The sequence below is a fragment of the Salvelinus alpinus genome, chromosome 35 (genome assembly GCF_045679555.1).
Source record: "Salvelinus alpinus chromosome 35, SLU_Salpinus.1, whole genome shotgun sequence".
Taxonomy (NCBI): Eukaryota; Metazoa; Chordata; class Actinopteri; order Salmoniformes; family Salmonidae; genus Salvelinus; species Salvelinus alpinus.
The window spans coordinates 23411745-23435117 of record NC_092120.1 but is presented as its reverse complement, the minus strand read 5'-3'; the positions used below and the strand labels follow the sequence as shown (position 1 = coordinate 23435117).

Genomic DNA, 23373 nt, shown 5'->3' with positions numbered 1-23373 from the left:
TGTCTGAGGAATTTTAATTATGAGATTTCTGTTTTTTGAATTTGGCGCCCTGCACTTCGACTGGCTGTTGTGTATTAGGTTTTGTTGTGGAATTTGTTAGATATTAGGTTTAGTTGTGGAATTGTTAGATATTACCTGTTAGATACTGCTGCACTGTCGGATCTGGAAGCATAAGCATTTCGTTACACTCGCAATAACATCTGCTAACAATGTGTATGTGACCAATACGATTTGATTTGATCCTTTTAGAGCTGACACTTATCTTGTACACCTTGGGTTGGAGTACAGCCTTTGAGGATGAGCAGTTTGGGTCAGTTTGTTTCAGGGAGTGCAGTGTGTATGAGACACAGAGAGACAGGAGACACCTGTTACACTGAAATAGAAAATCACTGTCCACCTCTGTATCAGCTAAAAGTATGCCCCTGCCAGATAGTTTCTGCTCTGTTGCCTGTGGGATCCTTCTCAAGTCTCCACTGACTGGAATAATGTCAGCCATCAGCCTCTTTCTCTCCCTTTATTTATTTTGGTATTTTTGATTCATTCATTCCATGACTTTCTATGCATCTTTCCCTCTCTCTCACATGCAATCAAAAATGTTTATATGGTGTATTGATATTCTTATTGTTTTATGCCTCCCCCTCTTTGGAATTTGAGAATCAAATCTACAATTTCCAAAATACGGTCTGTTTCACTTAGAGTGCGGGAAGTTTCAGAAAGAACAAGACAACTAAAGAATGAACAAGTGGACTTGCCAATGTTGACCTGAATGAGGGATAGTAAAGGGGTAGTAAAAAATGTCCATGTTTTATTAATAGACTATGACAATATAGTGAGGGGACTGTTCAATGAAATGCAAATATGCTGCTTTCTAATCTTTCCATCAATGAAAAAAGTAAATTACTGTCGCCCCTGTGACAAAGCATGCATTGTTCCCATGCCTGCTCCCTCATCTTAGGCACGTTAGCAGTCACATTTCCTGAAAGAATCCCCCAAAAGTGGTTCAAAGTGTCTGGCCATCCACTCACGCTATTCTCACGCTCTGATATTCAACTGAAACAAGGCGCTAGACAAACAGGGCCCACGACTGGGGGTAGAGGAGAAATTGGATGAAATTTATGTCATGAAAAGAGGGGCCCTGACATTTCACTGTGAGTGACAGTCACTCGAAAATAATAACTAAACTGTACCCTTTGAGTTGTTTATGTTTTATTAACCCTGTAACCACACGGAATTAATCCTGTAACCACATTGAATTAATGGGTCAAAAATCGTTCATCCTATTACAGAAAATGAGATCATCCCACAGAGCAAAGAGCTGTGCCAACCAGAACCCTGTTTCTCCTGCACCCACTCGCCCCCTCCTCTGGACCGGTTGACAGGCAAAGAGACGGGGGCCTACGTGCAGACTGGCACCATCTCCTCTCAGCCCCTGTCCTCTCTCTATTAGAATCTGCATCACTCCCTCTCTCTCCCTCTCCCCTCCCCGTGTGTTGTCAAAATCACCCCATATTACTCCCTTCACACCATTGTCCCCATGTAACAGTGGCAAACACAGACACAATGGCATGCTAGTTCAAACACACACAAGCTAAAAAGGCACACACACACACACACACACACACACACACACACTCACACTCACACTCACACTCACACTCATTGTGGTGCATTGTGGGAGAGCCCAAACCACATTAATGGTAATCGTATGCAGGATGCATCACTGGCAGCATAATAGTCCTCAGGGCCCTTACAGTTCCCATTCAAATATGGTTGACAACATTCCCGGTTTCCCTGATTTAGCTTTTATTGTTTTCCTTTTGTGGGTTATTGTTTTACTCTTATACAAACCAACCACATTACCAAAGAAACGTTGTCTAACTGTTGCTTGCTGACTGTGGATAGTATTTATTTTCCCGTACTTTTTCGAAGTACCATACATTATTACTCTGAGAGTAATAATTCCACTCTATGCTCCAATGGCAGGGTTGTACGACGGGAGTGTTCAGGGTCGGCCAAATAATACAATCAAGTACCTTTCGTGGAACATGTGGGTGCTGACACATTTAAAGGCTTTGAACGCAAATTTAGCATTTCTACACGAGACTAATTTGAGGACTGGTGAGCACTTCAGGATTTGCAAGGACTGGGTAGGTCAAACTCTTAACTTTCATGGTAAATCAAGAGTTGCTGCCGTTTTGGTTCTACTTCCATTTGTAGCTACTGAAGTTATTGCTGATCCTAAGGGACGATACGTCATAGTAACTGGTAAATTGTTTTCTGCCCCTCTTGTTTTGGCTAGTGTTTATGTTCCCAATTGGGATGACACAAGTTAAATGTTTACCTTTTTATCTGCTATACCCAATTTAGATTCCAATTAGTTAATTTTAAGGGAGATTTAAACTGTACAATATCCCAAGTTCTTGGCAAGTCCTCACAAAGAACTACAGGCCCATCTAAATGTTGTCACGCCCTGACCTTAGAGATCCTTTTTATGTCTCTATTTTGGTTTGGTCAAGGCGTGAGTTGGGGTGGGCATTCTATGTTTTGTGTTTCTATGATTTTCTATTTCTATGTTTTGTCCGGGTATGGTTCTCAATCAGGGACAGCTGTCTATCGTTGTCTCTGATTGGGAACCATACTTAGGTAGCCTTTTTTCCCACCTGTCTTTGTGGGATGTTGACTGTTAAGGGCACATAGCCTTTGAGCTTCACGGTTTGTTTTTGTAGTGTTTATTGTTTTTGTTCGGCGTCTTGTTTAATAAAAGAACATGTATGCTCACGACGCTGCACCTTGGTCCTCTTTTTCCAACAGCCGTGACAGAACTTCCCACCACCCCCAAAGGACCAAGCAGCCTGGTAGAGAGGACTCCTGGTCATGGGAAGAGATCCTGGATGGTAAAGGACCCTGGAGGCAGGCTGGGGAGTATCGCCGTCCAATGTAGGAACTGGAGGCAGCTAAGGCGGAGCGGCAGCGTTATGAGGGGACAAGGCTGGCAAGGAAGCCCGAGAGGCAGCCCCCCAATTTTTTTGAGGGGGGCACACGGGGAGTGTGGCTGAGTCAGGTTGGAGACCTGAGCCAACACCCCGTGCTTACCGTGGCGAGCATGTGACTGGTCAGGCCCCGTGCTATGGGGTAATGCGCACTGTGTCTCGGTTGAGCATTCACAGGCCAGTGTGCTTGGTGCCAGCGTCCCGCATTTGCCGGGTGGAAGTGGGCATCCAGCCAGAACGGGTTGTGCCAGCTCTGCGCTCGAGACCGCCAGTGCGCCTCCACGGCCCAGTGTATCCGGTGCCTCGGCCAAGGAAGAAGCCTCCTGTATGTCTCCCCAGCCTGGTGAGTCCTGTCCCTGCTCCCAGAGTCAGGCCTCCTGTGTGTCTCTCCACTCCAGAGACGGTCTCCAGCCCGGAGCCTCGAGATACGTTCTCCAGCCCGGAGCCTCGAGATACGTTCTCCAGCCCGGAGCCTCGAGATACGTTCTCCAGCCCGGAGCCTCCAGATATGGTCTCCAGCCCGGAACCTCCAGAGACGGTCTACAGCCCGGAGCCTCCAGAGACGGTCTACAGCCCGGAGCCTCCAGAGACAGGCTACAGCCCGGAGCCTCCAGCGACGGTCTCCAGCCCGGAGCCTCCAGCGACGTTCTCCAGTCCGGAGCCTCCAGCGACGGTCTCCAGTCCGGAGCCTCCAGCGACGTTCTCCAGTCCGGAGTCTTCAGCTAGGGTGCCCAGTCCGGGGCCCGCAGCGAGGGTCCCCAGTCTGGGGCCCGCAGCGAGGGTGCCCAGTTCGGGGCCCGCAACGAGGGTGCCCAGTCCGGGGCCCGCTACGAGGGTCCCCAGTCCGGGGTCGGCGGCGAGAGTCCCCGCACCAGAGGTGCCACCAAAGTGGGGTGAGCCAGCGGTGGAGCGGGGTCTACGTCCCGCACCTGAGCCGCCGCCGCGGATAGATGCCCACCCAGATCCTCCCCTATAGGTTTAGGTTTTGCGGCCGGAGTCCGCCCCTTTGGGGGGGGGGGGGGGTACTGTCACTCTCTGACCTTAGATCCTTTTTATGTCTCTATTTTGGTTTGGTCAAGGCGTGAGTTGGGGTGGGCATTCTATGTTTTGTGTTTCTAGGATTTTCTATTTCTATGTCTTGGCCAGGTATGGTTCTCAATCAGGGACAGCTGTTTATTGTTGTCTCTGATTGGGAACCATACTTAGGTAGCCTTTTTTCCCACCTGTCTTTGTGGGAAGTTGACTTTGTTTAGGGCACATAGCCTTTGAGCTTCACAGTTTGTTTTTGTAGTGTTTATTGTTTTTGTTCGGCGTCTTGTTTAATATAGGAACATGTACGCTCACCACGCTGCACCTTGGTCCTCTTTTTCCAACAGCCGTGACAAATGTGCCCTACTTTTTCAATATTATCTTCAGAAATATGCTATGTTCGAGGCCTGGCGTTTCCTACACTCTACAGATAGACCGTATTCCTTTTTTTCTCATGTTCATCAAACATACTCCCGCATTGATTACTTATTTTTGAACAGAAAATTCTGCCTAACCTTCGGAGGTGACCTCATGAGAGTGTTGTTATTTCTGACCGTTCACTATTAGTGCTTGAGCTATAGTTTCCCCAGCAACCTCCTATGTGTTATCAATGGCATCTTAACTCCTTTTTACTCTCAGATTATGAGTTTGTCAATTTAATTTATTCTGAAATTCCTAGAAATGTATTCAACACCAGATATGACCTACTTTTCCATATGGGAGTCCCTCAAAGCATGCCTACGTGGAGAAATTATTTCTTATACAGCCAACAAAAATAAAGCTTGCTCTCAGCGGCTTCGAGACCTGAGCAAAGCCATAACTACATTGAATGAGAAGTATGCTACAGATCCTTCCTCTGATCTATATAAAGAACGTCAGCTACTCCAATCTGAATTTGATGAGCTCTCTACCAGACAAGCTGAACAATTACTCTTACGAGCTTGATACAGAATGTATGAGCAAGGTGACAAGGCCAGTAAACTCCTTGCACATCAGATCCATAAATCTGAGGCCTCACGTGTAATCTCACAAATAAGGACCCTGTCTGGTGCCACCACAGTTATACATAAAGAGATCAATGATTAATTCAAACAATTTTACTCTGCCCTATACACCTCTGAATCTCCTCAAGACCCTTTGTTGATTGATTCGTTCTTCGATGGTCTGAGTATGCCTTCAATTGATACAGACTCCCATGACGGTTTAGAAGACAAATTTACACCTGAGGAGATTGCAACTGCAGAGTCCGCAATGAAAAGTGGTAAATCACTGGTTCTGGACATTTTTTTCTTCCAAACAAACAGAATTCTGACGCCATTATGTGAAGCATCAGGGAGTTTTTGTTCGTGATGTCGCGTCCGGGTGCTGTCGCCGATGGAACAAGGGGTGCCTCAGATGACTCGTCGGGCTTCTACGCCTTAGCTGGCTCGAGAGGTTTTCCTGCTTCGGTTGGCTCGCAGACGCCCATCCCACGTCATGCCTCAGCCGGTTCATCGGGGTCCCACGCCTCAGCCGGCTCGCCAAGCTCCCACGCCTCAGCGGTATCATCAGGCTTTCACGCCTCAGACAGATCGTCAGGCTCCCACGCCTCAGCCGGCTCGCCAAGCTCCCATGCCTCAGCGGTATCATCAGGCTTTCACGCCTCAGACAGATCGTCAGGCTCCCACGCCTCAGCCGGCTTGCCAGGCTCCCACGCCTCTGCTGGCTCGTCGGGCTTCTACGCCTCAGCCGGCTTGTCCAGTGCCCATGCCTCGGCCAGCCCGTCAGGCTCGCCCAGGTGGGGGGGGTACTGTCACGTCTGCTCCCGCTCTCCCTCTCTGGCGCTCGAGGGCACCAGGCTGCCCTTTACGTACACCTGTCACCATCCTTACGCGCATCAGCGCTCACTGGACTCACTTGGACCCCTTCACTTTGTTGACTGCCCCATCTATATCTGTCTGTTCCTCCTTTGGTTCCCCGTGTCAGCATTAATGTTGTTATGTTTTCATGTCCTGTCCTGTTCCATGTCCGTTGTTAATTAAATGTTCTTGCTTCTCGCCTACCAGCGTCGACCCTTACACGATTAAACATGTATTTTATTTGGGATGGCAAGGTACCACGGATTGGTAGAAAACATTTACAGAAGCCTAAGGCATTTAGCTCTACCAAATTTTCAGACATACTACAGAGCCCTTTTGTACTGGCTACAGACTGATCCTACTCACCCAAGACCACTCTGGGTCCAGATCGAGTCTGAATAAAACAGAACCAGCCACACTTTTTCATATGTTTTGGGACATTCATAAACTGTCTGGTTTCTGGTCATTAATATTTAAATGTTTCTCTAATAAACTCAGCAAAAAAAGAAACTTCCCTTTTTCAGGAACCTGTCTTTCAAAGATAATTAGTAAAAATCCAAATAGCTTCACAGATCTTCATTGCAAAGGGTTTCAACACTGTTTCTCATGCTTGTTCAACGAACCATAAACAATTAATGAACATGCACCTGTGGAACGGTCGTTAAGACACTAACAGCTTACAGTCGGTAGGCAATTAAGGTCACAGTTATGAAAACTTAGGACACTAGAGAGGCCTTTCTACTGACTCTGAAAAACACCAAAAGAAAGATGCCCAGGGTCCCTGCTCATCTGCGTGAACGTGCCTTAGGCATGCTGCAAGGAGGCATGAGGACTCCAGATGTGGCCAGGGCAATAAATTACAGTGTCCGTACTGTGAGATGCCTAAGACAGAGCTACAGGGAAACAGGATGGACATCTGATCGTCCTCGCAGGGGCAGACCATGTGTAACAACACCTGCACAGGATCAGTACATCCGGACATCACACCTGCGGGACAGGTACAGCATGGCAACAACAATTGCCTAAGAACGCACAATCCCTCCATCAGTGCTCAGACTGTCTGCAATAGGCTGAGAGAGGCTGGACTGAGGTCTTGTAGGCCTGTTGTAAGGCAGGTACTCACCAGACCTCACCGGCAACAATGTTGCTGATGGACAAAAACCCACAGTCACTGAACCAGACAGGACTGGCAAAAAGTGCTCTTCACTGACGAGTCGCGATTTTGTCTCACCAGGGGTGATGGTCGGATTCGTATTTATCGTTAAAGGAATGAGTGTTACACTGAGGCCTGTACTCTGGAGCGAGATCGATTTGGAGGTGGAGGGTCCGTCATGGTCTGGGGTGGTGTGTCACAGCATCATCGAACTGAGCTTGTTGTCATTGCAGGCAATCTCAACGCTGTGCGTTACAGGGAAGACATCCTCCTCCCTCATGTGATACCCTTCCTGCAAGCTCATCCTGACATGACCCTCCAGCATGACAATGCCACCAGCCATACTGCTCATTCTGTGCGTGATTTCCTACAAGACAGGAATGTCAGTGTTCTGCCATGGCCAGTGAAGAGCCCGGATCTCAATCACATTGAGCATGTCTGGGACCTGTTGGATTGGACAGTGAGGGCTAGGGTCATTCCCCCCAGAAGTATCCGGGAACTTGCAGGTGCCTTGGTGGAAGAATGGGGTAACATCTCACAACAAGAACTGGCAAATCTGGTGCAGTCCATGAGGAGGAGATGCACTGCAGTACTTAATGCAGCTGGTGGCCACACCAGATACTGACTGTTACTTTTGATTTTGACCCCCCTTTTGTTCAGGGACACATTATTCCATTTCTGTTAGTCACATGTCTGTGGAACTTGTTCAGTTTATGTCTCAGTTGTTGAATCGTGTTATTTTCATATAAATATTCAAACATGTTAGTTAAGTTTGCTGAAAATAAACACAGTTGACAGTGAGAGGACGTTTCTGTTATAGATCCGTCACCCCTTACTGCCCTTTTTGGAGTACTGCCCATAGGTACCCCGCCGTGAAGAATTCAGTTGGACACTGTTGCTTATACAACACTTTTAGCTAGATGACTAATACTCCAGAACTGGAAGATTGCAGTTCCTCAATTAGTCAAAATTTCATTCAACACATGTGGGAACTCCAAACTGTTTTATGATGCTTGGGCTCCATTCCAGTCTTACTTTAAACAGTCCATCCTCTGATGGCATTCATTTTAAAACAAAAATATGACTGTATTTGATTTACTGGTTGGAAGAGCATTTCTTTTTTTATTTTACCTTCATTTAACTAGGCAAGTCAGTTAAGAACAAATTCTTATTTTCAATGACGGCCTATGAACAGTGGGTTAACTGCCTTTTCAGGGGCAGAACGACATATTTTTTACCTTGGCAGCTCAGGGATTCAATCTTGCAACATTTCAGTTACAATTCCAACCCTCTAACCACTAGGCTACCTGCCACCCTGAATCTTTGTGGGGGTGTTTTTCGGAGTACATTGAGGTTGGTGATGTGCCTATTGATTCTTATTGAGTGTGACTTGTGGATGCCTTATTCCTCTTGCCCTGTCAGATTTGTTTTAATTAAAAATTTAATTAAAATTTTTTTTTTAATAAAAACTTGACTTTTGGTCCAGAGTGTGAGTGGTTGCATTTCTCCATCCCTATCCCTTGTCTGTTTACAGGAACAATGGCGAGGTGACCGCTCTGTTCCTGTATTAACTACAGCTTGCCCTTTAACCTTTGTACCCTTCTGCCCAGTGTGTTTAACTTGTCTAAAGTACAGTATCTTTATAGTTATATAATTTTTTTTATTTTTGTTTCTAGTTAAGCGTATTATTTATATTGTTTATTGTGTTGTCTTATTATGTGTGCAAAACAGAATAAACAGTTTTCAAAAGAAATGTTGTCTAACAGATATCTTAGGATTCGGTCAACTGTAGAGTTTTAAGTAATATGTTTTCCTTTTGCTCATGCAAATTAAGGTGTAATGAAGTTACTCTTAGAACCATACTTACTGTAATATGCAAAAATATGGGACATACAGACAACCAATATTTTTGATTGAGGTTAATACATTTACAAATCCCAGGGGATTCGATGAGGAAGTATTACATCAATGTTTTTCATTCTGTCAGTGTTGTCAGCCTTGTTGGCCTCTGTTGTGTTTCTCCTCACATCCTGCGTGTTACCATGGCATCCAAAGAGTACTCTCTTGTCTGGACATAAAGACAGACTGGTCCTTATAAACCATGGTCGTTATAAATCAGGACTGATTCAGAGAGCAACTGAAGTGAGCGTCCTAATCATGAAGACTGCAGCTGGGAACCCCCCGAGAAGGTGTAAGTGTGCAGAAGGGGAATAACCTATGGATGAACATAGTCTCATGAGTTTAAGGCTTTGGCTTTGGTACCAACTGTCTGGGAAGAAATGTGCTTCCCTTGACAGGTTTATCACACGCAGATAATGTGAAGAATCTAGACTTGGGTTTGTTCCTTGGTCTTGTAGGACCGATTCTTTTCACGACAATAGAGATTTATGCGATTGAGGATTTGTTTTTCTGCATATCATCACAATACTTTTTATCGTCCCTGTGCGGTTACGATTAAATAAAGATTAGATTGGACGATGTTGACAGTCAAACTGAATTATGACCATGGATTTGCTCATGGGTGTTGGTCGCTCTAATACGTCTTAATGTTAGTTTGTTGGAGGAGTGTGCCCAGATGAGGACATGGTGTACCATTACCCAATACATCTAAGAGAGGCCCCACATTTGAGCCTTCAGGCTCTCTGAAATCGGAGCAGTTTTCACATATGCCATCAATAAATAATGAAAAAATGGTTCGTAGTGTTTGTTTTTGCAAACAAAACAAAAGTCATAAAAAGGGAAAATCACAGTTTAATGTGGAGGCAGACAGATACGATAAGGATCATCCGTTCTTTTTCTCAGATGGAGGTCATTTGACTTTGTGTGGTACTCTTTGATGATGTCACAATGTGTGAGTCTGGTTGCAGAGCCAGGTCTGGTGCTAGTACCTGGTGGCTGATATATTTATATTTTCGTCATTTATCAGACGCTCTTATCCAGAGCAACTAGGGTTAAGTGCTTTGCTCAAGGGTACATCGACAGATTTTATCACCTAGTTGGCTTGGGCATTCGGAACAGTGACCTTTCGGCTACTGACCCAATGCTCTTAACCGCTAGACTACCTGCCGCGTTGATCGTTGTTCCCCAGCACAAGTTAAATAGTGTCTCTAATCACAGGCACAGTTTTAGGAGGCAGGTGGGATCCTTTTCTCTTACTGAACCTTGGGGAAATGTGTCCTCTAGTGAACAAGGTCTGCTCGGAATTATTACCACATGTTACATGAAAACTTTAAAAAAAAAGATTGTAGCTTACCCACCCACACACACATACACACCCAGATACACATAACCACATGTACTCAGACATGCACACAAATGCATGGACCCGCACGCACACACACACAGCTGGTAGGTCAGCATCTCGCCAGGCCGTGCTCGCAAGGGCTGTTTGATTAAGAAAAGAGAGCAGCAGGATGGAGTTAACTGAATTTCCTCTGGGAGTTTATAGCAGCCGTTAGTTCTCCCACGTGTAAATGAACTTGAGTGAAAACAGCTGCTTCACGTTAGCTTTCTTTCACAAGACATCCACAGAGGTATACGCTAATAACCCTCTGTGGCACTGCATCCATCCTCTGTCATTAATCTCTCTTTCTGTCGATTTGTCCATTAAATCTTGCCCCACTTCTCTTGCTTGTGACACTGCTCTAGTAGTCCTCTGAGTCCTTAATCACAGTCATCACACGTTGAGAGATTGAAGATCAGAAAACCTCAGTCTCTTACACACCTTGTTAACTTCAGATATTGTATTACATTTAAATGACTTTGGGTCCTTGAAAGCACCATATAAGTTCCATGTATTAATATTTATTATTATTACATTGCCACTTTGATACAGTAGTTTGGGTTTTGAGAAGGCTCTTTCTTTCTGCAGAGGCCCTTCATAGTTTGCCAGCCATGAGCCGTCCATGTGGTGCTCATGCCCAGATTACAGGGGGACGTTGGAGGGGCGGGGGGCACTGTCAGGGTGCAACGGGGACTGGCGTTGGGACACGGGTGATTCAGGGGACTGGCGTTGGGACATGGGTGATTGCAACCCTACTGACCCAAAATGAAAGCAGGGGCCTGGGTCTCTCTGGGGTGCTCCAGCAGACCACCCTCACACATGCTCTGTGTCCTTCCTAATGTCAAAGCTGTGGGATGTGAACTGCTACTATTGATTGGGCAGGAAGTGTTTTGCAGTGGGCCACACACTCGGTAGGGGGCACTCTTGCTGCAGCAACAACAGCTGTCTTTTGGGTGGAGAAATAGGTCACTGGCCCTGTCCGGCCATGGTCTCACTGGCCAGGGCACAACATCCTGGTGTCCTACCAACTACTTTAACCCTACTGTCTATGGATACTGCATAACTGCCCTTTCGTTTAGGAAATAAATCAGGTTTAGAGCGGGAGTCCCAAACTGTTCCATTTCTAATGAGTTGACTGTATGCTTAGGGCAATATTCTTCAACCTTGGTAAAAATGAATACTTCAATGAATACTAGCCCTAATCCTAACCCTAAACCTATTGCCTATGAAAGAGTTAACGAACACTAAACAACTGTCTCAAAATCCTGTCTCAGAAGTTCCATGGAAGTGAATCCTGTCACTGTTTGGGAGTTGAAAGGGTTAACTTCATTCCGATTCCTAACCATCAGCTGCCCTGTCATGAGTGTTTGGGGATGTCTTTCCTTCAACTGAAGGCAATCGCTCACACAGCAGAGTCTCCCCAGATCTTTACTCAACCTTTCTTTCTCTTTATTCAACCACTGTCTATTTCTCTCTCTGTCTATTTGGCGTCAATGAAAATGGAGATGAGTGCTTGATATTGTTTTACATTGACAGATATGGTGGACACCATGGACAGCTCAGTGGAGTGTTCCTGATATTATTAAATCTTGTTCGGAGGGTGCTCTGCCTTCAGGGTGAAAGAAATGTAATTGGTCGGATGATATGCACAGTGTGCATTAGCCATGATGGGTGACATTTTCATGACGCAAAAGAGCAGAGTCTATGCATTTTGCATTGGAGCTTTGTCGGGGCAAATGTAGCCTATATCGCTTTTAATTATTATTATTTACTATTTTTTAAATGTAACCTTTATTTAACGAGGCAAGTCAGTTAAGAACCAATTGTTATTTACAATGACGGCCTACCCCGGCCAAACCCGGACGATGCTGGGCCAATTGTGCGCCGCCCTATGGGACTCCCAATCTCGGCCGGATGTGATACAGCCTGGATTCAAACCAGGGACTGTTGTGGCACCTCTTGCACTGAGATGCAGTGCCTTAGACCATTGCGCCAGTCGTGTTTGTTGAAGTTCAAATGTAACACAACCTTAGAAAGGGGGCAGGTTGCTTTCCTAAAATCAAAATACAATAGTGGATATTTGATTTACCCCCCATCTCTAGCTTGCAGCCCAGGGCTGTGATTGGAACTAATTACATTTGGTAGTTGCATTGCTCAGGACCCGCTGTTCCAGGATCACATGTGACTCTTATGTTAGACCAACACGTGCTGCATAGGTCCACACCAGAAATCAAATTTACTCCCTATACCTCCTGGGGTAATGCAAAAGTCAGATCAATATGAAACATGTTATGATTACATTATATTCTCTCTCTGTTCACGAAGCACTTTGACAAATGGATTTCTCTGGATGTTTCTATGTATTTATTTTCTGCAGAATTTTGTCAAGGTTCCATTGACTTTGGAAAAGACCCAACTTACTTTTATCTGTTCACATTTTATCTGTTCACATTTGCATTATACCGTTTATTCTCTCTCTCACCCTGCACCTCCGCTGTCTGTCTCGCAAATGCACGCACGCACGTATGAACGCACACACACACCCTCTGAAAGGTCAGTCTACCACAGCCCGTGTGTGTGTGTGACATTAACAGGACGTGGCCAATCTTTGAAGGGGATGACAGATGGTGTATATTTCATCCTGTTGTATTTATGTGTTTATTGTCAGGGTGTCTTTAACATCTTGCCGATGACGCAGCAGCACCAGGATCAGATGTTGAGCAGCACATTGCCTCTGTTGTCTGGCTCACTGCTATGTGAGACATCACATGATCTCTGTAAAAGGAAATCAGAACCAACCTTGGATGGCTTTCAGCAGCCCTACTTTTAAAAGGGTCTGTCATCCGGAACCATCTGGCTTGTCTGGTTCTGGGCGCGGGCTGCAAAATGTCTGTACCTGTCAGCTCGGCTTTTTAGGAGACCTAGTAAAAATCCCTTAAAACGCTAATTAGCCTTTCGTTACTTTTGTGTGATCTCCAAGACACGGATCCATATCCAACGTGCACTCTGCTCTGCGTTTGGACATACGACTGCACTGGGAGGCTCAGAGAACCAATAGGAGCTAACAGTAAATCACAATGACACATCTACTATGACCACTGCACTGTGTGTGTGTGTGTGTGTGTGTGTGTGTGTGTGTGTGTGTGTGTGTGTGTGTGTGTGTGTGTGTGTGTGTGTGTGTGTGTGTGTGTGTGTGTGTGTGTGTGTGTGTGTGTGTGTGTGTGTGTGTGTGTGTGTGTGTGTGTGTGTGTGTGTGTGAGAGAGAGAGTGTGTGGGAGCATGTGTGTGAAACTCCACTTCAAAGACTTGGAATCGCCTCAGTAAGGCTGATGTGGAGTGAGGCTTACCCCTCTTTCGCCCTCTCTCTCTCTCTCTCTCTCCCTCTCTTCCTTCCTCCCTCCCTCCCTCCCTCCCTCCCTCCCCTCGCCAGCTCCACATGGAGGATATGTCCAGCTGCTCGGGCTTGATCTGCAGCAGGCCATTGCGGGAAGGAAGGTGGACCCCGACTCTGCCTGTTGTTGGGGGAAGCCCACCTAGAGGCACCGGAGAGGTAGCAGAGGAGAGGAGAAGAGGGGAAATGAGAACAGGGGAGAGGAGAAAAGGGGAGGAGAGAAGATGAGAGAAGAGGAGAACAGCGAAGAAATGAGGAGAGGAGAGACAAAAAGAGATGAGACTTGACGAGAGAGTGGCCCCTGCCCTGAAGAGAGCTCTACCAGGCCTCATCATGAGCCTGCCATGTGTGCTTCCCTGCCTCCCTGCCTCAAAAATCAAAGGGCCCATCACACACCCCCGCGCTCTCTCCACACCCCACGTTTGCATTACATCATGTTAACCCATCCCTTTATTAAAGTCTGCGGGTTCCCAGCTGCAAAAGATGACCAGGGTGAGACAAGTGTTGGAGTTCCACCCAAGAATGCTTCCCTGTGGCCTCAACAGAGTGGATGAGCATATTTGGTCAGGCATGGGATGGCACTGAGTCATCCATACTACCCATCCTTAGAAGACAAACAACAATAACACACATAAAGACACAGATAGACACAGATATAGACTCAGATGCATATAAACAAACAAACTCAGGCACACACACACACACACACACACACACACACACACACACACACACACACACACACACACACACACACACACACACACACACACACACACACACACACACACACACACACACACACACACAGCAACACGGAGACATGTCTTTCATGGGAGTGTTCTGTTGTGGCCCTCACAGTGAGGAGAGGAGTGAGGGGCGAGGGGCTGGTTGGTGGGAGGACGCCCAAGCATCTGGATCTCATCAGTAGATCTCACAGAGGAGCACAGCAGCAGGAAACACAGACAGAAACAAAAGGGCTGCTAGTTCAGTGCCCGTGATGGAACCATCCAGGTCTTAAAGACCTCAGAACTAGGCCTGCAGAGAGGCACCTCAGGAGAACCTGCATAGTGGTCAGAGTCATACCTTTTTACCACTACTGAGATGAACCAAAGTGAACAAAGCTATAAAGGTTTAATGTAGTCCTGATCACAACCTAGCTCAGCTCTGCAGTCCATTCTGCAGTTAGCGCCTGTCTTTTCCAGTGGAATAGAGTGTTGTAGTCTCCCCTCTCAAAGCCGCCCTACACAGACCAGGGCTGTAGCCTCACCCTGTTTCGCTGCATTTGGACCGTTTTCTCTAGAAACGTCTAAATATTTAGTTGAGAACATCTGTATAACAGGCAGCTTGCCATCAGGGCCGGCCGGATAGAAAGACAAATGAGGACAATGACACCACAAAACCAGAGAGAGACACTCAACTCCAGGGGTGTCAAACATATATCCAATATTTTTTGTAAATATTTTCTTTGAGGTGGAAAACAAACTCAATATACTTTAAAATGACTAAAAACCAAATCTCTGTAGAAATTATAATGGACCTACATTCATACAGTTTCTTGACTGTGTCCAGCTCGCTAATAATCACTGAAATGAAAGCTAGACAGTTAGGGAGCCAAAAGGATGGATAGAGGACTCTTTTTTGCACATTTTGACACCGATGAAATATAACCAATTTTCAGTGCGGCCCTCCGGCAAAATGAGTTCGACACCCCTGCTCTACTCTCTCAGGGGAGGTATTGGGAAATATGCAGGTTGACGTTCATTGTCATGAATCTTACCCTGAAAATTGGCTATATTCAATTTTTTTATGAACACAAGAATGCAGAGCTGGCTCCAGAACAAGATTCATGACGCAAAACTCTAACCTGTGGGAAATGTGAGACAATGAATTATGTAAGAACAACAGAAGAGCTGCAGTCTGTCTAATGTTGCTGGGAAATTACCGCTCGATCTGTTTTGCTTAGTCATTTATGTATATACAAAACCATTGCGAAGATACCTTCACTGAAAACATTCTATGAACATTTTCAAAAGAGAGTCCAGAAGGTCCTTATTGTATCTGTACCCTTTTCACCATTATACATCTAGATTACTCTTCTGAAGCATTCTCTAGATGGTACGAAATTCCATCTCTGTATACGTTGGTTCCATATCGAGGTTAACTTGAACGATCTCCTTCGGAGAACGTTACATGAGACGCATGAGACCTCCAGCAGCTCTCCACGTCCTTGTGCCACTAAAAGAAACACTCATCGAGTTACAACCGTCACATTCCTCATATTCAGCTCAATATAATCTGTATGTTTTTACATGGGTAACAGAATGCCAAATGCGTGTGTGATTAGGCGCGAGCCTGGTAGAAAAATCGAAATAACATTGTGATATTACCAAAACAAGTTAGCCTCTTGTGATGTGACGCCATGCTGTTTTGGAGGCTTTTCGGTTTCCTCCTCCACTCTTCTTTTGTCTAATCACATTATATTACATCCACATAGTTTCTTCTCAGACATGACAGCATGTCCATGATTCATTCCACCAAGGCTAAAGTCATCCAGGAGCTGTAGGACGTCTTGTATGTTGACATTTGTCAAGTACAGGAGGCCATGTCATGTATTGTATGGTCTGCGTCGCTGTGTGTCTCATTCTGATGATCCTAAGGTACTTGGTTATCTGCATGAACCCTGGCTAACAAGTTGAATCAGCAATACACAAATTGGCTTAATTATTTATTTGCTAAATTCCTCAATAATCACACAGAAGGACATATATATATATACACACTGGATACATCGATTACTAATCATGTCATGAAAAGCCCCTAGTGGGCTAACCTGATATGATGGCTGGTTACACAGAGAAAGGGGGTTGGATTTGAATGAAAGAGCGGGACGACTGAGGGACAAAGGGATTGGGTCTCCATTCGGAAAAGGAAAATGCAAGATATATATTTACTCTGAGCTGCGCTTCGATAGATGGGTCGAAGATGGAAGACTGGTTTGCCCAGCAGAGATTGCCATTGTCCTTTGAAGAATATTTCTGGTCGTAGTGTTGTAGAGTGGATATGTTACAGTACCCTGTCATTCTTAGGAGATTGTCTGTCCTTTCCTTGGCCACATACGTTTACAGCTGCAGCTGATAACTCGACGTCTAGGAGGTATTTCTCCTTCTTTAGTGAATAATCGTTCAAAATTCATACCACGTTGCCATAATCAGCTCGCACTGAATTCTGGCTGGTCTAGTCGAAATTCACCATTCCAACGTCGCGATCGTCACCTCCACGTTGAAATTCGCCCCTTTTAACCTTTCTGGGACCGGGGGCAGTATTGAGTAGTTTGGATGAATGAGGTGCCCAATGTAAACTGCCTGTTACTCAGGCACAGATTTGGATAGAAAACAATCTAAAGTTTCCAAAACTGTTAAAACAATGTCTGTGAGTATAACAGAACTGAGGCAGGCAAAAACCTGAGAAAAATCCATCCAGGAAGTGCCATTATTTTGAAATGGGTGTTATTCCATTGAAAGCCTATCCATCATAAAAAGGGATATGACCCAGATTGCGTTCCCTATGGCTTCCACTAGATGTGAACAGTCTTTCAACATTGTTTCAGGCTTTTATTCTGAAAAATGAGGGAGAACGACCACTTTGAATGAGTGGACAGTGGAAAGTCCCAGAGCTGTTTGGTGCGCGTGACCTAGATCGTGCCTTTCGTTGTTTTTCCTTTATATTGACAACGCTATTGTCCGGTTGAAATGTTATTGATTATTTAGACAAAAACAACCTGAGGGTTGATTATAAACATCGTTTGACATGTTTCTACGAACTTTACTGGTACTAGATTTACTGGTACTAGACTTTACTGGATTTTTCGTCTGCCTGTTGTGACCGCCTTTGAGCCAATGGATTACTGAACAAAACGCGCCAACAAAACAGAGGTTTTTGGACATAAAGAGGAACTTTATCGAACAAAACGAACATTTATTGTGTAACATGGAGTCTTGTGAGTGCAACCATATGAAGATCATCAAAGTTAAGTGATACATTTTATTGCTATTTCTGACTTTCGTGACTAATCTACTTGGCTGGAAAATGTTTGTATGGTTTTGTCTGCTGGGCGCTGTCCTCAGATAATTGCATGGTTTGCTTTTGCCGTAAAGCCTTTTTTAAATCTGACACAGCGGATGGATTAACAAGAAGTTAAGCTTTATTTTGATGTATTACACTTGTGATTTTATGAAAGTTAAATATTTATAATACTGTAATACTGTACAGAACACTGTATTTCGCGCTCTGCAATTTCACAGAGTTGTCGAGGTGTCCCCATAGTGGCACGTCATTTCCCAAACAGGTTAACGGTAGGAACATTTCTGGAACTAAATGTTCACTTCATTAGGTTGTAGTTGAAATTAGCCTTTTTAAACGTATGGACACCAGTCCTCACGTCAACAGGCGTTTGTACTGGGGGAGAGAAGGGCGTGTTTCATAGTAATCAACCAATGTCTGTTCACTTGGGCGTGGCCACTGAGTGAGAAGTTTACTTATGAAAACAATTCTCTCATTTAGAAGCTAAAGTCACATTTCATCTTCTCACAAATAGCTTCATATTTAAACATTTAAATTGCACAGAAATTCCATGTGAATCTGAGAATGTATAGAACTGATTAACATCACTAGGGTAGGGGGCAGCATTCGGAACTTTGGATGAAATGCATGCCCAAATTCAACTGCCTGCTTCTCGGGCCCAGAAGATATGATATGCATATAACTGGTAGATTTGGATAAAAAAACTGTTAAAATAGTGTCTGTGAGTATAACAGAACTTATTTGGCAGGCGAAAACCTGAGAAAAATCCATTCACGAAGTAGGTTTTCTTTTGGTTTTGTAGTTTTCTATTCAATGCCATTACAGTATCCATTGACTTAGGACTCAAATTGCAGTTTCTATGCCTTCCACTAGATGTCAACAGTCTTTAGAAATTGTTTCAGGCTTGTATTCTGAAAAATGAGGAAGTAAGAGCAGTCTGAATGAGTGGACCCTAAAGTGTCACAGAGCTTTTTCATGTGCGAAACTGAGAGAGTGCCTTTCTTGTTTACCTTTTAAATTGACGACGTTATTGTCCGGTTGAAATATTATCGATTATTTAGGCTAAAAACAACCTGAGGATTGAATATAAACATCGTTTGACATGTTTCTATGAACTTTACGGATACAATTTAGATTTTTTTGTCTGCCTGTTTTGACTGCGTTTGAGCCTGTGGATTACTGAAGAAAACGTGTGAACAAAACTGAGGTTTTTGGATATAAATAGACTTTATCGAACAAAAGGAACATTTATTGAGTAAATTAATGTCTGCTGAGTGCAACCATATGAAGATCATCAAAGGTAAGGGATGAATTTTAACTCTATTTCTGACTTGTGTAACTCTTCTACTGGGTTGGTTACTGTTTGTAATGATTTGTCTAGTGGGCTATGCTTTCGCCGTAAAGCATTTTTTAAATCTGACACCGTGGTTGGATTCACAAGAAGTTAATCTTTAAACACATGTAAATTATGTTTTGTTTTCTGAATTTTTATAATGAGTATTTCTGTATTTGAATTTGGCGCCCAGCAGTTTCACTGGCTGTTGAAGAGGTGGGACGCTAACGTCTCACGTACCCAAGAGAGGTTAAGGTCAGGGCTTTGTGATGGCCACTCCAATACCTTGACTTTGTTGTCCTTAAGCCATTTTGCCACAACTTTGGAAGTATGCTTGGGGTCATTGTCCATTTGGAAGACCCATTTGCGACCAAGCTTTAACTTCCTGATTGATGTCTTGAGATGTTGCTTCAATATATCCACATAATTTTCCTCCCTCATGATGCCATCTATTTTGTGAAGTGCACCAGTCCCTCCTGCAGCAATGCACCCCAACAACATGATGCTGCCACCCCTGTGCTTCACGGTTGGGATGGTGTTCTTCGGCTTGCAAGCCTACCCCTTTTTCCTCCAAACATAACGATGGTCATTATGGCCAAACAGACATTTCTCCAAAAAGTACGATCTTTGTCCCCATGTGCAGTTGCAAACCATAGTCTGGCTTTTTTATGGCGGTTTTGGAGCAGTGGCTTCTTCCTTGCTGAGCGGCCTTTCAGGTTATGTCGACATCGGACTCGTTTTACTGTGGATACAGATACTTTGTACCTGTTTCCTCCAGCATTTTCAAAAGGTCCTTTGCTGTTGTTCTGGGATTGATTTGCACTTTTCGCACCAAAGTACGTTAATCTCTAGGAGACAAAGCGCATCTCCTTTCTGAGCAGTATGACGGCTGCGTGGTTCCATGGTGTTTATACTTGCGTGCTATTGTTTGTACAGATTAACGTGGTACCTTCAGGCATTTGGAAATTGCTCCCAAGGTGAACCAGACTTGTGGAGGTCTACAATTTTTATTCTGAGGTCTTGGCTGATTTCTTTTGATTTTCCCCTGATGTCAAGCAAAGAGGCCCTGAGTTCGAAGGTATGCCTTGAAATACATCCATAGGTATACCTCCAATTGACTCAAATTATGTCAATTAACCTATCAGAAGCTTCTAAAGCCATGACATAATTTTCTGGAATTTCCAAGCTGTTTAAAGGCACAGTCAACTTAGTGTATGTTAACTTCTGACCTACTGGAATTGTGATACAGTGAATTATAAGTAAAATAATCTGTCTGTAAACAATTGTTGGAAAAATGACTTGTGTCATGCACAAAGTCCTAACCAACTTGCCAAAACTATAGTTTGTTAACAAGAAATTTGTGGAGTGGTTGAAAAACGAGTTTACTTGTATTACGCATATTGTAACATCTTGTGAGGAGTTACTTTCTGTATAAAAACCCTTGACATCTTCCTCATCAAACCTCCTAAGATTGCTTTCTGTGCTGTATTGACGTATCCTGAAAATGACATCTGCTGCTTTAGATTGAACGGTCATATCTCAGTTATTGTTTTCATATCTACAAAAAATAAGCTATTGTCTTTACTTTTAGAGTGCGACCTGATCACGGGGTTGAAAATGTAGATATTGCCAGATGTATGCTCATTGTCCGAGGAACTGGCCGTGGAAGCTTCATTGCCTGTCCATAACCAGAGGTAATTAAACTGTTCTGTGTTCTTTTTCTCTCTTCCTCTCTGCCTGTCTTGTTATACATGGAATCTGTCTCACATGCATTAATTCAAAAAACCTTAAGATGTCAGCTGCTAATTTTAAGATTTACACCACATAAACACTCAGCCATTTTCACTGGACTATCAAGTCCCTGTTGCTGCCAAGTCATGATTTCCCTGGGGGAGAGCCTTGCAATAACCAAGTGGTGAGACACAAAGCCCTCTATATTTAAATGTTTCAGGTACACTCAAATAGGTGTCTGCATCACATACAGTCAGTAACCACTCACAGAGGCACACACAACGTGCATTTCTATAACCTCGAACCCACCTCCGTGTTCTCTAGTCATGGAGGAAGACCACAAGACCACAGAGATTAGGTCCCCCCCCCCCCCCCCACAAAACCTTTTCTTTCTCTCTGTTAGAGTGGAACGTTTATGGAGAGATGTTTGGAGTGCTGTAACATGTCAGTACTACAACTTGCTGCACAGTTTGGAGGAAGAAGGCTACCTTGACCTGTCAAATTCTATCCACCTCTTCTGTGTGGGATATGTGTCCCTACCTCGTCTGCGGGAAGATCTGCAGCATTTCGCAGAGAGTTGTAATAATCACCCTGTAAGTACAGAGGCAACCTGACACCGCACCAGCTGTGACATATCGGAATGTTCCAAACACCTGTGTCTGATCCAGACTATGCAGAGGCATGTGTCTGTGTGATGTGAGTGTCTTTACAGATCTTCCTTTAAATGTATCATCAGTAATACAGATTTCTTTCTTTTGAGCATTCCAGATTCAGCAGGTGGAGGACTTGCTTTATCAGGAGGATAATCTGTATTCTGGAAACACTGACAATGGGGTCATTGTTTCTGACACCCCAAGCCCCCTGTCTACTGAGAATCTTGCTGTGCTGCAACGTCAAGTGAACCCTACCACTGACTCCTCATCTTTTGGTCTGGACATAATCATGCATGCTCTTCGATGAGTTATGAGTCTCCAGCCTTTTTAGGTGCAGTCCTCCCACACTGTTTAGGATATTATTTTAGCCCCAGTGCCACTCTTGATAATGGCAGAAATGTGTATTTTTTGGATGAGGGTGAAAGGATAGCAGGCCCAGCTGTCAAAGTGAGAGAGTAGGCTATTCTGGATAGAACAGGTACTTTTGTGTAGTGTATTTCTTATGAGGTTTTCTGTCCTCGGACACAGATAGCTGTGAAAGCCTGTGTGCAGTCCCAATGAAAAGCAATAGTTCTCAGTCCTGGTCCTGGGGACTCAAAGTGATGCACATTTTTGTTTTTGCCTTAGCACTACACAGCTGATTCAAATGATCAAGTCATCATCAAGCTTCAAGTGGTATTTATGTATTAATTTGTGACGCTATCCTTGATATGATCCTGCTATTGTCACATTCTACGCATGCACATGTATCTATCTATCCAATATTATCATTATTTGTTATAAGGGATATTATACTTATATTATACAGTATTATTAGTATTATTAAAGAGATGCTTTACATTGAAATACAGATAGAGATGTAGTAGTCCCAGAGTTAATGATCCAAGGTCAGTTTTGCATTTCACATCCTGATGATTATGATGACAGACCATATTACAATAAAAAAAACAAAGCTTAATCATGCTCTCTCTCTATCCATCTGTCTCTCGTCAGCAGGTATGTTTTGATGTAAGAAAGGAAGCCAGTCCCATCATCACCACCTCACCTGCTCTTAAAAGATAACCTTCGGGCCGACAGGGAGCCCAAGGCTGGTTAGGAGACACCGCTGAGACACTATGTAATTGTGACGAACTGAAAGAATATTGGGGTAGCACTGTAATTCATTAATCATATGCTGTCTTCCCTGCTCCTCTGTTTTACCTCTTTCCTTTTCTGTCTTCTACACCTCTCTCCAAACCTCCTCTTTTTTTAGAATGCACACCATATGTGTCACGCCCTGACCTTAGAGATCCTCTTTATGTCTCTATTTTTGTTTGGTCATTGCGTGAGTTGGGGTGGGTATTCTATGTTCTATGTTGTGTATTTCTTTGTGTTTGGCCGGGTGTGGTTCTCAATCAGAGGCAGCTGTCTATCGTTGTCTCTGATTGAGAACCATACTTAGGTAGCCCTTTTTTCCACCCGTCTTTGTGGGAAGTTGACTTTATTTAGGGCAATTTGCCTTTGAGCTTCACGGTTTGTTTTTGTAGTGTTTACTGTTTTGTTCGGCGCCATTTTGTTTAAATAAAGAAAATGTACGCTCACCACGCTGCACCTTGGTCCTCTTCTGTTAACGGCCGTGACAATATGTGCATTGAAGTACAGATTGAACTTGTATTTATAATATAATATTACAATTATAATATGTATTATGTATTTATAACACCTGGATAATGAACTTTCAATAAAGCGTTTCACATTCTCCACTGCTTGAAATTAAGTATCTCTTTGGAATACTACACCTATCCTGTGTCCTCAGATTAAGGCAGATGAAGGAGTTAGATATGCATAGGAAGTGTAGTGTACTGTTTGTTTTCTGTATATATGAATTACAAATCAGCCTTTACTTAAAT

General features: G+C 44.1%; 1 long non-coding RNA gene across 1 annotated transcript; it reads left to right on the top strand.

The window, feature by feature from the left end:
* Positions 1-14583: 14583 nt before the first annotated feature.
* LOC139564494 (uncharacterized) lies at positions 14584-23067 on the top strand. The gene is made up of 3 exons (XR_011672758.1): positions 14584-20794; positions 21235-21424; positions 21600-23067. It is a non-coding gene; the product is annotated as an uncharacterized lncRNA (long non-coding RNA).
* The last annotated feature ends 306 nt before the right edge of the window (positions 23068-23373 follow it).